The sequence below is a fragment of the Stylophora pistillata genome, chromosome 12, assembly GCF_964205215.1.
Source record: "Stylophora pistillata chromosome 12, jaStyPist1.2, whole genome shotgun sequence".
In the NCBI taxonomy this organism is placed as follows: Eukaryota; Metazoa; Cnidaria; class Anthozoa; order Scleractinia; family Pocilloporidae; genus Stylophora; species Stylophora pistillata.
The window spans coordinates 12,157,695-12,170,322 of NC_142530.1; positions in this window are offsets into that span (position 1 = coordinate 12,157,695).

The window sequence follows — 12,628 nt, forward strand, 5'->3', positions numbered from 1 at the left end:
ACTAGTGAGTCAGTCACCCATTTAGTCTGTCAGTCGGTCAACCAGTCAATAAGCCACTGAGTCACCAGTAGGTGAGCAAGGCAGCTGACCAGTCAGATAACCAGTAAAGTACTACTTCTTCAGGCAGCCATTTAGTGAGCCAGTCATTTAAAGAGCCACTAAGCCTCTTAGTCACCAATTAGGCACTCAATCACCAATCGTTCACCAAGAGAGCTAGAGTATGAGAGCCAGTCAAGTATTACGAGTCACTCAACCGTTCGATCATCCAGTCAGTCAACCAGGAGGTCAGCGAGTCAGTCTGCAGTGAATTAGCGACTCAGACGAGAGTCGTTCAGCAGGTCACCTAACTAATCTGATAGCTAGTTACTACTGGTTCAGTCAAACTTTCAATCAGCCAGTTAGAAGACAAGCCAGTCAGTCACCGGGGAATTAGCGAATCACTCACCATTCGGTTAGCAAGTCATTTAAACAATCAGATAGCAAGTAAAGTACTATTGGGTTAGTCACTATCTAATTTTCCAGTCAGTGAAAGAGTCGGTCGCCCGTCAGCAACTCAGTCACCACTCGTTTAGCAAGTCAGTACACTAATCATACAGCCAGTCAAGTTCCATTGAGTCATTCAAACATTCGGCAAGCGAGTCACTCAACTAGGCATTCAGCCTCTCAGTCAGCAATCAATTAGCCACTCAGTCTCCATCGGTCAGCCAGTAAGTTAACCAATGACCCTTTCCAGCAGCCAGTCAGTGAACCATGTAGGGAGGCAGTAAGCAGGCAATGAGCAACTCAGTCAGCAGTTAGTCAGCAATTCACTAAAGCAGTGAGAGAGCTAGTCAAGTACCATTGAGTTAGTCAACCATTCAGTCAGCTACTCAGTCATCCAGCCAATCAGCAAGTTAGTGACCAGTCAATAAACCAGTCAGTCACTAGAGAATAGCCCATCAGTCACATCTTAGTCAACAATACCACTAACAAGTCACTTAGCCAGTCCAGTACCACTGAGTCAGTCAAACTTTCAGTCAGCCGGTAAGACAACCAAGGAGATAGCCAGTCAAGTACTACTGGGTCAGTCAGCTAATTAGTCAGCTAGGCAGTGAACCAGGCAGCAGGCAATGAGCTACGAATTCACCAGTCACTTTGCAATTAAAATGGCCAGTCAGATAGCCAGTCAAGTACTCCTGAGTTAGGCGACCATTCAAACACCTTGTCAGCCAAACAGCCAGTCAGCCAGTCAGTCACCAGTCAATAAGCCACTTAGTCACCGATCGGTGGACAAGTCAGTTAGAGCCAAACCCAATGTTTTGTAATAGATTGTGTTGAGATCTGTAAGAAAACACTACAACTTATATGATGATCAATGTTTCCTGGGAAATTCGGTCAGAGAGAGAAGTTAGGTTAAGTCTTTCCCGACTCGTGCAAAGAAGATGATTTCCGAAAAGCCAAAACCAGTTCTTTTTAATAGAATGCGTCAAAAGCTGTAAGAAAATCCTTAAATTTGCTTGATATATTATGTTTCCTCCAAAATCTGGCCAAAGACTGAAATGCGTCAAGTCTTGCTCAAGTCCTGCTGGAAACAGTTTTTAAAAATCTATCTGCAAACAAGCCAAAAGCAACTTATTTGAATAGAATGTGTCGAAATCTGTAAGAAAAAAGTAAATATTGCTTGATATTCGATGTTTCCTTCGAGGTTTGGCCAGATATTGACTTGCGTCAAGTCTTACTTAACTCGCGCTGAAAACACGGTTTTGCAATAACTATCTGCAAACAGGCCAAAAGCAATTGTTTCTGCTGGATTGTGTTGAAATTTGTAAGGAAACACTAAAATTTGCTTAATAACCGAAGCTTCCTGCGAAATCTTACCAGAGATGGAATTGGATCAAGTCTTGCTCAAGTCCCGCTGGTAACACGGTTTTTAAATAACTATCTTTCAACAAGCCAAAAGCCATTTATTTGAGTAGAACGTGTCGAAATCTGTAAGAAAACACTAAAATTTGCTTGATATCCGATGTTTCCTTCGAAATTTGGCCAGATATTGACTTGCGTGAAGTCTTGCTCAACTTGCGCTGAAAACACGGTTTTGCACAAATTATCTGCAAACAGGCCAAAGGCAATTGTTTCTAATGAGTTGTGTTGAAATCTGTAAACAAACACTAAAACATGCTTAATACCCGAAGTTTCCTGCGAAACTCTACCAGAGAGAGAATTGGGTGGAGTCTTGCTCAAGTCGTGCTAAAAACATGGTTTTTAAAAAGGTATCTTGAGATAAGCAAAGACCAATTTTTTCAACAGAATGTGTTGAAAACACTAAAATTTGCTCGATACCCAACGTTTTCTACAAAATTTGGCCAAAGACTGAAATGCATAAGGTGTTGCTTAGCTCGCGCTGAAAAGACGGTTTTGCAGAAACTACGTTAAACAGGCCAGAAGCAATCCTATTTAATAGATGAGAATCTATTAAAAAAAACACTAAAACTTGCTTAAGACCCGAAGTTTCCTCCAAAATTTGGCCAGAGAAAGAATTAGGTCAAGTCTTGCTCAACTCATGCTGAAAGCACGCTTTTGCAAAAACTATCAAGAAATAAGCCGAAAGCAGCGTTTTTTAATGGAATGTGTTGAAATATGTAAGAAAAAACAGAAATCTGCAAGACACGTGATGTTTCCTACGAAATTTGTGTAGAGACTAAAATGCGTCAAGTCTCCTGAGCTAGCGCTGAAAACAGAGTTTTGGGAAAAATTAGACGGACTGGTGACCAACTTGCAGATCGCCTGGTGGCTAACTTGGTAATTGAGTAGATGCTTTTCTGGGTGACCGACTGCTTGACTGAGTTAATGGTACCAGAGCGCCTGACAAAGTTGTTGACTGACTGGTTGAATGATTGACAGATTTACTGGTTGCTTACTGGTCTAAGAATTCAGGATGGCGGAAGTGAAAAGAGGGTCCCTTAACACTAATCCCATTTAACTTTAGACTCATTCATGCTTAAGCCATCAAACTTGTCCCTCTAATAGTCATTGGATTGAGTTACGTTGGTATGAAACATGAAGATATTTTATGTTGAAGCAAAACAGTTATAGTGGTTAAAAGATTGCTGGGGGAGATGAACCATCGCCGAGGGGATATGAACCAAGGTGGTAGATTAAATTTCTTACACCATTATACATTGAATTAAACTACTTTGGTATTAAATATAAAGGTATGCACGATTGCGAGAGAATGTGCAACATCGCCGAGGAGATATGAACCATCGCTGAGGGGATATGAACCAAAGTGGTACGTTAAGCCTAGCCCCACGTAATTTTGTAACCATTCGTACTTAAGCTACGAACCTTGTCACACTGTTGGGCATTAGAGTGAGCTATTTGCTTGATAAACATTAGCATACTGCATTGCTAAGTAACAGAGTGAAATTCCTTGGAACTCTGACCATCTCGCTTTTGAAAAACTGAAATTCTTAAGTAATGGTTTAGGTGTTTAAAACCATTTAACCAAAAGTACCATACTGCCCCTTTAGAAAAAAAATCCAAGATGGCGGAAATGAAAAGACGGTGCCTTAACCATAACCCTAAGTAACTTCTTGCTGAAGCCATGAAATTTGTCACACTGTTGGGCATTGCATTAAACTACTTGTGTGATAACTGTGAGTATATTGCATTACGGAATGAGAGAGTTCCATTCCTTGGAACTGTAAACATCTAAATTTTGAAAGACTGAAACTGTTGAGTTAGGGTTTAGGTGTTTAAAACCATTTGTACACCAAAAAAAGGAGTTTTCAGACAATAGTAACTCTTTTCAATGATAATCAAATAACAATAGAACGTTTTAGACAAGGACACTTTTGACCAAAAGTATCATGCTACCCCTTTGGAAAAAAAATCCAAAAACTCTCGAGGTCGTTGGATTAAACTAGTTTGGTATGAAACAAGAACATATTATATGCGGAAGCAACAGAGTTATAGGAGTTGCAAGATTGCGGGGGGATATAAACCAAGGGTTAACCCTAACCCCATCTCACTTTTAAACAATTGCTTCAGTCCTAAAATCTATTACACCATTAAACGTTGAATTGAACTAGTTTGGTGTTAAGTGTTACGTTAACAGTGTGGTAGGGGTTAAATAATTGGGAGAGAATATGCGCAATGGGCAAGGGGATATCAACCATCGCCGAGGGTATATGAACCAAGGTGGTACGTTAACCCTAACCCCATCTCACTTTTGAACCATTCCTGCTTAAGCCATGAACCTGGTGACACTTTTGGGCATTGCATCGAACTACTTTTGTGATAAATATGAGTATATTACATTAAGGAATGACAGAGTTCCAGTCTTTGGAACAGTGACCATCTGAATTTTGAAAGACTGGAATTCTCAAGTAAGGCTTTACGTGTTGAAAACAAGTTCTATACCGAAAAAGGTAGTTTTCAGACAATAGTAACTCTTTTTGATGATAATCAAACAATAAGAAAGCGTTTTAGACAATTGAACTTTTGACCAAAAGTACCATGCTACCCTTTTGGAAAAAAATCCAAGATGGCGGAAATGAAAAGCTGGTCCCTTAACCCTAACCCCATCGAACTTTTGACTTATTCATGCTTAGTCCATTACACTTCTCACCCTAGTGGTCTTTGGAATCAACTAGTTTGGTATGAAATAATAACATATTTTATGTGGAACCGACATAGTTAGAGGCGTAGGAGAATTGCGAGGGGATATGAACCATCGCCGAGGGGATATGAAACAAGGGGGTAGGTTAACCCTAAACCAATCTAACTTTTGAACCATTCCTGCTTAAGCCATTAGCCTGGTAACACTGTTGCGCATTGCATTGAAATACTTGTGTGATATATATGAGTATATTGCATTACGGAATGACAGAGTTCCAGTCTTTGGAACTGTCATTATTTGACTTTTGAAAGACTGAAATTCCTAAGTAAGGGTTTACGTGTTGAAAAACATTTCTACACCAAGAAAGTACTTTTCTGACAATAGTAACTCTTTTTAATCATAATCAAACCAAAAGAAAGCGTTTTAGACACCAAAAATTCTGACCAGAAGTACCATGCTATTCCTTTGGAAAAATACCAAGATGGCGGAAATAAAAAGAGGGTCCCCTAACCCTAGCCCCACGTAACTTTTGTCTCATTCATTTTTAAGCCATGAAACGTGTGAAAATATTGGCCATTGAATTGAACTAGTTTGGTATGAAATATGAAGCTATTTAATTTAGAAACAACAGAGTTTTAGGGGATGAAACATTGCGACAGGATATGAACCATCGCCTAGGGGATATAAACCCTCCCCGAGAGGAAGTGAAATAACGTTAACCCTAACGCCATCTAGCTTTTGCCCCATTGATGCTTAAGCCATCAAACTTGTCACACTATCAAACAATGATTTGAAATAGTTTGGTATGAAATATAAAGCTGTTTCATTTAGAAACTACAGAGTTATAGGGGCTGGAGGACTACGAGAGGATATGAACCATCGCTGAGGAGATATCGATCATCGCCGAGGGATATGAACCAAGGTGGTACATTAACCCTAACCCTAACTAACTTTTGAACCATTCGTGCTTAAGCCATGAACCCTTATTACATTTTTGGGCATAGCATTGAACTACTTGCGTGGAAAATATGACTCTCCTCCATTGCAAAATGACTGAGTTACAGTCTTTGAAACTGTGACCGTCTGAATTTTTAGACTGAACCTCTTAAGTAAACGTTTAGGTGTTTAAAACCATTTGTACACCAAAAAAGTACTTTTCAGACAATGGTAACTCTTTTAATCATAATCAAACAATAAGAAAGCGTTTTAGACAATCAAACTTTTAACGAAAAGTACCATGCTACCCCTTTGGAAAAAATCAGAGATGGCGGAGATGAAAAGAGAGTGCCTTAACCCTAATCCCATCTAACTTTTGACTTATTAATACTTAAGGCATTACACTTCTCACACTAGTGGTCATTGGATTCAACTACTTTCGTATACAACAAGAAGATATTTCATGCTGAGGCTACAGAGTTATAGGGGTTGGAAGATTACGAGAGGATATGAACTATCGAGGAGTTATACCGCCGCCGCCCAGTCAGCTCAATGGATTTTGCAGCTCTCTGCAAAAGGTTTGAATAAGCATCATATTAGTATCATATTAGTATTAGTATCGCCGGTGGGATATGAAGAATCGCCGAGGGGATGTGAACCAAGGTGGCACGTTAACGCTAACCCATCTAACTTTTGAACCAGGCAAGCTTAAGTCATGAAGTTGTCACACTATTATTCATTACATTGAACTAGTTTGGTATGAGATTTAAAGTTATTTCATGCAGAAACAACAGAGTGATAATGGTTGGAAGATTGAGAGCCTGCACAGCTGATTTGCCCACGTATGCTGATTTGACCCCTTTTTCTGCTAAACTGCTCACCTTGTGTGCTGATATGCCCTTGTATGTTATGTCATTCGGGCTTGAAAAAAAAAACAACAAACTTTAAGCTAGCAAAAACAATAAACTACTAGAGCTATAGATGACAATGGATTTCATTTAGGAATAACAGAGTTACAATCTTCCAAAGTGTGGCCATTTAAATCGTAAAAATTACTGAATTTTTTAACTTAGGGTTTACGTATTTGAAGCGATTTCTACACCGAAAAACTACTTTTAAGCCAATAGTAACTCTCTTTAATGATAATTAAATAAAAAGAAAGCGTTTTGGAGACTGAAAATTTTGACCAAATTACATAAATTCTAAGTCTAGCACTAAGACTTGAGGACCTTGAGAAAAAGTAACTTAGTTGTGAAATGCGCGCTCGCCTCGAAATAAATCTATCTTTCGTACCATCCTAGCTCAGTCCAATTACCAATAGTGGGACAAGTTTCATGCCTTAAGCATGAATGGTTTAAACGTTAGCTGGGGTTAGGGTTAACCTAGCTCTTTCCATGTCGGCCATCTGGGATTTTTTTCCCAAGGGGTAACATGGCCATCTTTGTAATCATTTCAAATTTCCCTCCAACTCCTGCTGTTGGTTCAGTGGTAACCCAAACAAGTTTCTAGCACTTTCTAGCATTAAAATGAGTTTTTCTTACTTACACCCTTTATCCCATTTTTCGCCTACTTCCAACCCCTATAACTCTGTTAATTCTAAATGAAATAATGCAATACTTAACACCAAACTAGTTCAATTCAATGTCTAATGGGGAAATTAATTTCATGGCTTAAGCAGGAATGGTTTAAAAGTGAGATGGGGTTAGGGTGAACCTACCACTAACCCTAACCCTAACCCTAACCCTAACCCTAAAACCCATTGATTCATATCCCCTCGAGGATGGTTCATATCCCCTGGCAATCTTCCAGCCCCTATAACTCTGTCGCTTCGGCATAAAATATCTTCTTGTTTCATACCAAACTAGTTGAATCCAATGACCAATAGTGTGAGAAGTGTAATGGCTTAAACATGAATAAGTCTAAAGTTAGATGGGGTTAGGGTTAAGGGACCCTCTTTTGATTTCCGCCATCTTGCAATGTTTTCCAAAGGGCTAGCATGGTACATTTGTCTAAAACACTTTCTTGTTGTTTGATTACCAACAAAAAGGGTTACTATTGTCTGAAAAATACTTTTTCTAGTGTACAAACGGTTCTAAACACCTAAACCCTAACTTAAGAATTTCAGTCTTTCAAAATTTAGATGGTCATAGTTCCAAAGATTGGAACTCTGTGACTCAGTAATGCAATATACTCATATTTATCACACAAGTAGTTCGATGCAATGCCCAACAGTGTGACAAATTTCATGGCTTCAGCAGGAATGGGTTAAAAGTTACATTGGGTTAGAGTTAAGGCACTGTCTTTCACCATCTTGGATTTTTTTGCAAAGGCGTAGTATGGTACTTTTGGTCTAAATTTTCAGTGTCTAATACGCTTTCTTATTGTTTAATGATCATTAAAAGGAGTTGCTATTGGTTTAGAAGTAGTTTTTCGGTGTAAAAATCGTTTCAGACGCGTACACCCTAAGTTAAAAAATTCAGTAATTTTTACAATTTAAATGGTGAAACCTTGGAAGACTGTAGCTCTGTTATTCCCGAATGAGATCCATTGTCATTTATAGCTCCAATAGTTTATTGTTTTTGCTACCTTAATGTCTGTTGTTTTTTTCAGGCCCGAATGACCTTATGACATACAAGGGCATATCAGCACACAAGGTGGGCAGTTCAGCAGAAAAAGGGCTCAAATCAGCTTTCGTGGGCAAATCAGCTGTGCAGGCCCTCAATCCTCTAACCATTATAACTCTGTTGTTTCTGCACAAAATAGCTTTATATCTCATACCAAACTAGTTCAATGCAATGAATAATAGTGTGAAAACTTCATGACTTAAGCTTGAATGGTTGAAAAGTTAGATGGGGTTACGGTTAACGTGCCACCTTGGTTCACATCCCCTCGGCGATTCTTCATATCCCACCGGCGATAGTTCATACCCTCTCGTAATCTTCCAACCCCTACAACTCTGTAGCTTTCGCATGAAACATGTTCTTGTTTCATACCAAACTAGTTGAATCCAATGACAACTAGGGTGAGAAGTTTAATGGCTTAAGCACGAATAAGTCAAAGGATAGATGGGGTTAGGGTTAAGGGACCAGCTTTTCATTTCCGCCATCTTGGATTTTTTTCCAAAAGGGTAGCATGGTACTTTTGGTCAAAAGTTCAATTGTCTAAAACGCTTTCTTATTGTTTGATTATCATCAAAAAGAGTTACTATTGTCTGAAAACTACCTTTTTCGGTATAGAACTTGTTTACAACACGTAAAGCCTTACTTAAGAATTCCAATCTTTCAAAATTCAGATGGTCACTGTTCCAAAGACTGGAACTCTGTCATTCCTTAATGTAATATACTCATATTTATCACAAAAGTAGTTCGATGCAATGCCCAAAAGTGTCACCAGGTTCATGGCTTAAGCAGGAATGGTTCAAAAGTGAGATGGGGTTAGGGTTAACGTACCACCTTGGTTCATATACCCTCGGCGATGGTTGATATCCCCTTGCCCATTGCGCATATTCTCTCCCAATTATTTAACCCCTACCACACTGTTAACGTAACACTTAACACCAAACTAGTTCAATTCAACGTTTAATGGTGTAATAGATTTTAGGACTGAAGCAATTGTTTAAAAGTGAGATGGGGTTAGGTTTAACCCTTGGTTCATATCTCCCCGCAATCTTGCAACTCCTATAACTCTGTTGCTTCCGCATATAATATGTTCTTGTTTCATACCAAACTAGTTTAATCCAACGACCTCTAGAGTTTTTGGATTTTTTTTCCAAAGGGGTAGCATGATACTTTTGGTCAAAAGTGTCCTTGTCTAAAACGTTCTATTGTTATTTGATTATCATTGAAAAGAGTTACTATTGTCTGAAAACTCCTTTTTTTGGTGTACAAATGGTTTTAAACACCTAAACCCTAACTCAACAGTTTCAGTCTTTCAAAATTTAGATGTTTACAGTTCCAAAGAATGGAACTCTCTCATTCCCTAATGCAATATACTCACAGTTATCACACAAGTAGTTTGCCCAACAGTGCAGTTTGCCGAATGCCCAACAGTGTGACAAATTTCATGGCTTCAGCAAGAATGGGTTGAGTTACTTAGGGTTATGGTTAAGGCACCGTCTTTTCATTTCCGCCATCTTGGATTTTTTTTCTAAAGGGGCAGTATGGTACTTTTGGTTAAATGGTTTTAAACACCTAAACCATTACTTAAGAATTTCAGTCTTTCAAAAGCTAGATGGTCAGAGTTCCAGGGAATGTCACTCTGTTACTTAGCAATGCAGTATGCTAATGTTTATCAAGCAAATAGCTCACTATAATGCCCAACAGTGTGACAAGGTTCGTAGCTTAAGTACGAATGGTTCCAAAATTACGTGGGGTTAGAGTTAACGTACCACTTTGGTTCATATCCCCTCAGCGATGGTTCATATCTCCTCGGCGATGTTGCACATTCTCTCGCAATCGTGCATACCTTTATATTTAATACCAAAGTAGTTTAATTCAATGTATAATGGTGTAAGAAATTTAATCTACCACCTTGGTTCATATCCCCTCGGCGATGGTTCATCTCCCCCAGCAATCTTTTAACCACTATAACTGTTTTGCTTCAACATAAAATATCTTCATGTTTCATACCAACGTAACTCAATCCAATGACTATTAGAGGGACAAGTTTGATGGCTTAAGCATGAATGAGTCTAAAGTTAAATGGGATTAGTGTTAAGGGACCCTCTTTTCACTTCCGCCATCCTGAATTCTTAGACCAGTAAGCAACCAGTAAATCTGTCAATCATTCAACCAGTCAGTCAACAACTTTGTCAGGCGCTCTGGTACCATTAACTCAGTCAAGCAGTCGGTCACCCAGAAAAGCATCTACTCAATTACCAAGTTAGCCACCAGGCGATCTGCAAGTTGGTCACCAGTCCGTCTAATTTTTCCCAAAACTCTGTTTTCAGCGCTAGCTCAGGAGACTTGACGCATTTTAGTCTCTACACAAATTTCGTAGGAAACATCACGTGTCTAGCAGATTTCTGTTTTTTCTTACATATTTCAACACATTCCATTAAAAAACGTTGCTTTCGGCTTGTTTCTAGATAGTTTTTGCAAAAGCGTGCTTTCAGCATGAGTTGAGCAAGACTTGACCTAATTCTTTCTCTGGCCAAATTTTGGAGGAAACTTCGGGTCTTAAGCAAGTTTTAGTGTTTTTTTAAATAGATTTTCATCTATTAAATAGGATTACTTCTGGCCTGTTTAACGTAGTTTCTGCAAAACCGTCTTTTCAGCGCGAGCTAAGCAAGACCTTATGCATTTCAGTCTTTGGCCAAATTTTGTAGAAAACGTTGGGTATCGAGCAAACTTTAGTGTTTTCTTACAGATTTCAACACATTCTGTTGAAAAAATTGGTCTTTGCTTATCTCAAAATACCTTTTTAAAAACCATGTTTTCAGCACGACTTGAGCAAGACTCCACCCAATTCTCTCTCTGGTAGAATTTCGCAGGAAACTTCGGGTATTAAGCATGTTTTAGTGTTTGTTTCTTACAGATTTCGACACATTCTATTCAAATAAATTGCTTTTGGCTTGTTTGCAGATAGATTTTTAAAAACTGTTTCCAGCCGGACTTGAGCAAGACTTGACGCATTTCAGTCTTTGGCCAGATTTTGGAGGAAACATAATATATCAAGCAAATTTAAGGATTTTCTTACAGCTTTTGACGCATTCTATTAAAAAGAACTGGTTTTGGCTTTTCCGAAATCATCTTCTTTGCACGAGTCGAGAAAGACAACCTAACTTCTCTCTCTGACCGAATTTCCCAGGAAACATTGATCATCATATAAGTTGTAGTGTTTTCTTACAGATCTCAACACAATCTATTACAAAACATTGGGTTTGGCTCGTTCCCAGATACATTTTGCGAAACCGTCTTTTCAGCACGCGTTGAGCAACATCTGACGGATTACAGTCTCTGGCCAAAATTTCGTAAGAAAACTCAGGTATCAAGTAAATTTTAGAGTTTTGTTGACTGATTCAGTGGTACTCGATTGGTAACTCTAACTGACTTGTCCACCGATCGGTGACTAAGTGGCTTATTGACTGGTGACTGACTGGCTGACTGGCTGTTTGGCTGACAAGGTGATTGAATGGTCGCCTAACTCAGGAGTACTGGACTGGCTATCTGACTGGCCATTTGAATTGCAGTGACTGGTGAATTCATAGCTCATTGCCTGCTGGCTGGTTCACTGCCTAGCTGACTGATTAGCTGACTGACCCAGTAGTACTTGACTGGCTATCTCCTTGGTTGTCTTACCGGCTGACTGAAAGGTTGACTGACTCAGTGGTACTAGACTGGCTAAGTGACTTGTTAGTGGACTTGCTGACTGAGTTGTGACTGATGGGCTATTGTCTAGTGACTGACTGGTTTATTGACTGGTCACTAACTTGCTGATTGGCTGGATGACTGAGTAGCTGACTGAATGGTTGACTAACTCAATGGTACTTGACTAGCTCTCTCACTGCTTTAGTGAATTGCTGACTAACTGGTGACTGAGTTGCTCATTGCCTGCTTACTGCCTCGCTACATGGTTCACTGACTGGCTGCTGGAAAGGGTCACTGGTTAACTTACTGGCTGACCAATGGAGACTGAGTGGCTAATTGATTGCTGACTGAGAGGCTGAATGCCTAGTTGAGTGACTCGCTTGCCCAATGTTTGAATGACTCAATGGAACTTGACTGGCTGTATGATTAGTGTACTGACTTGCTAAACGAGTGGTGACTGTGTGGCTGACGGTTGACCGACTCTTTCACTGACTGGAAAATTTTATAGTTACAAACCCAAGTACTTTACTTGCTATCTGATTGTTTAAATGACTTGCTAACCGAATGGTGAGTGATTCGCTAATTGCCCGGTGACTGACTGGCTTGTCTTCTAACTGGCTGATTGAAAGTTTGACTGAACCAGTAGTAACTAGCTATCGGATTAGTTAGGTGACCTGCTGAACAACTCTCGTCTGAGTCGCTAATTCACTGCAGACTAACTCGCTGACCTCCTGGTTGACTGACTGGATGATCGAACGGCTGAGTGACTCAGTAATACTTGACT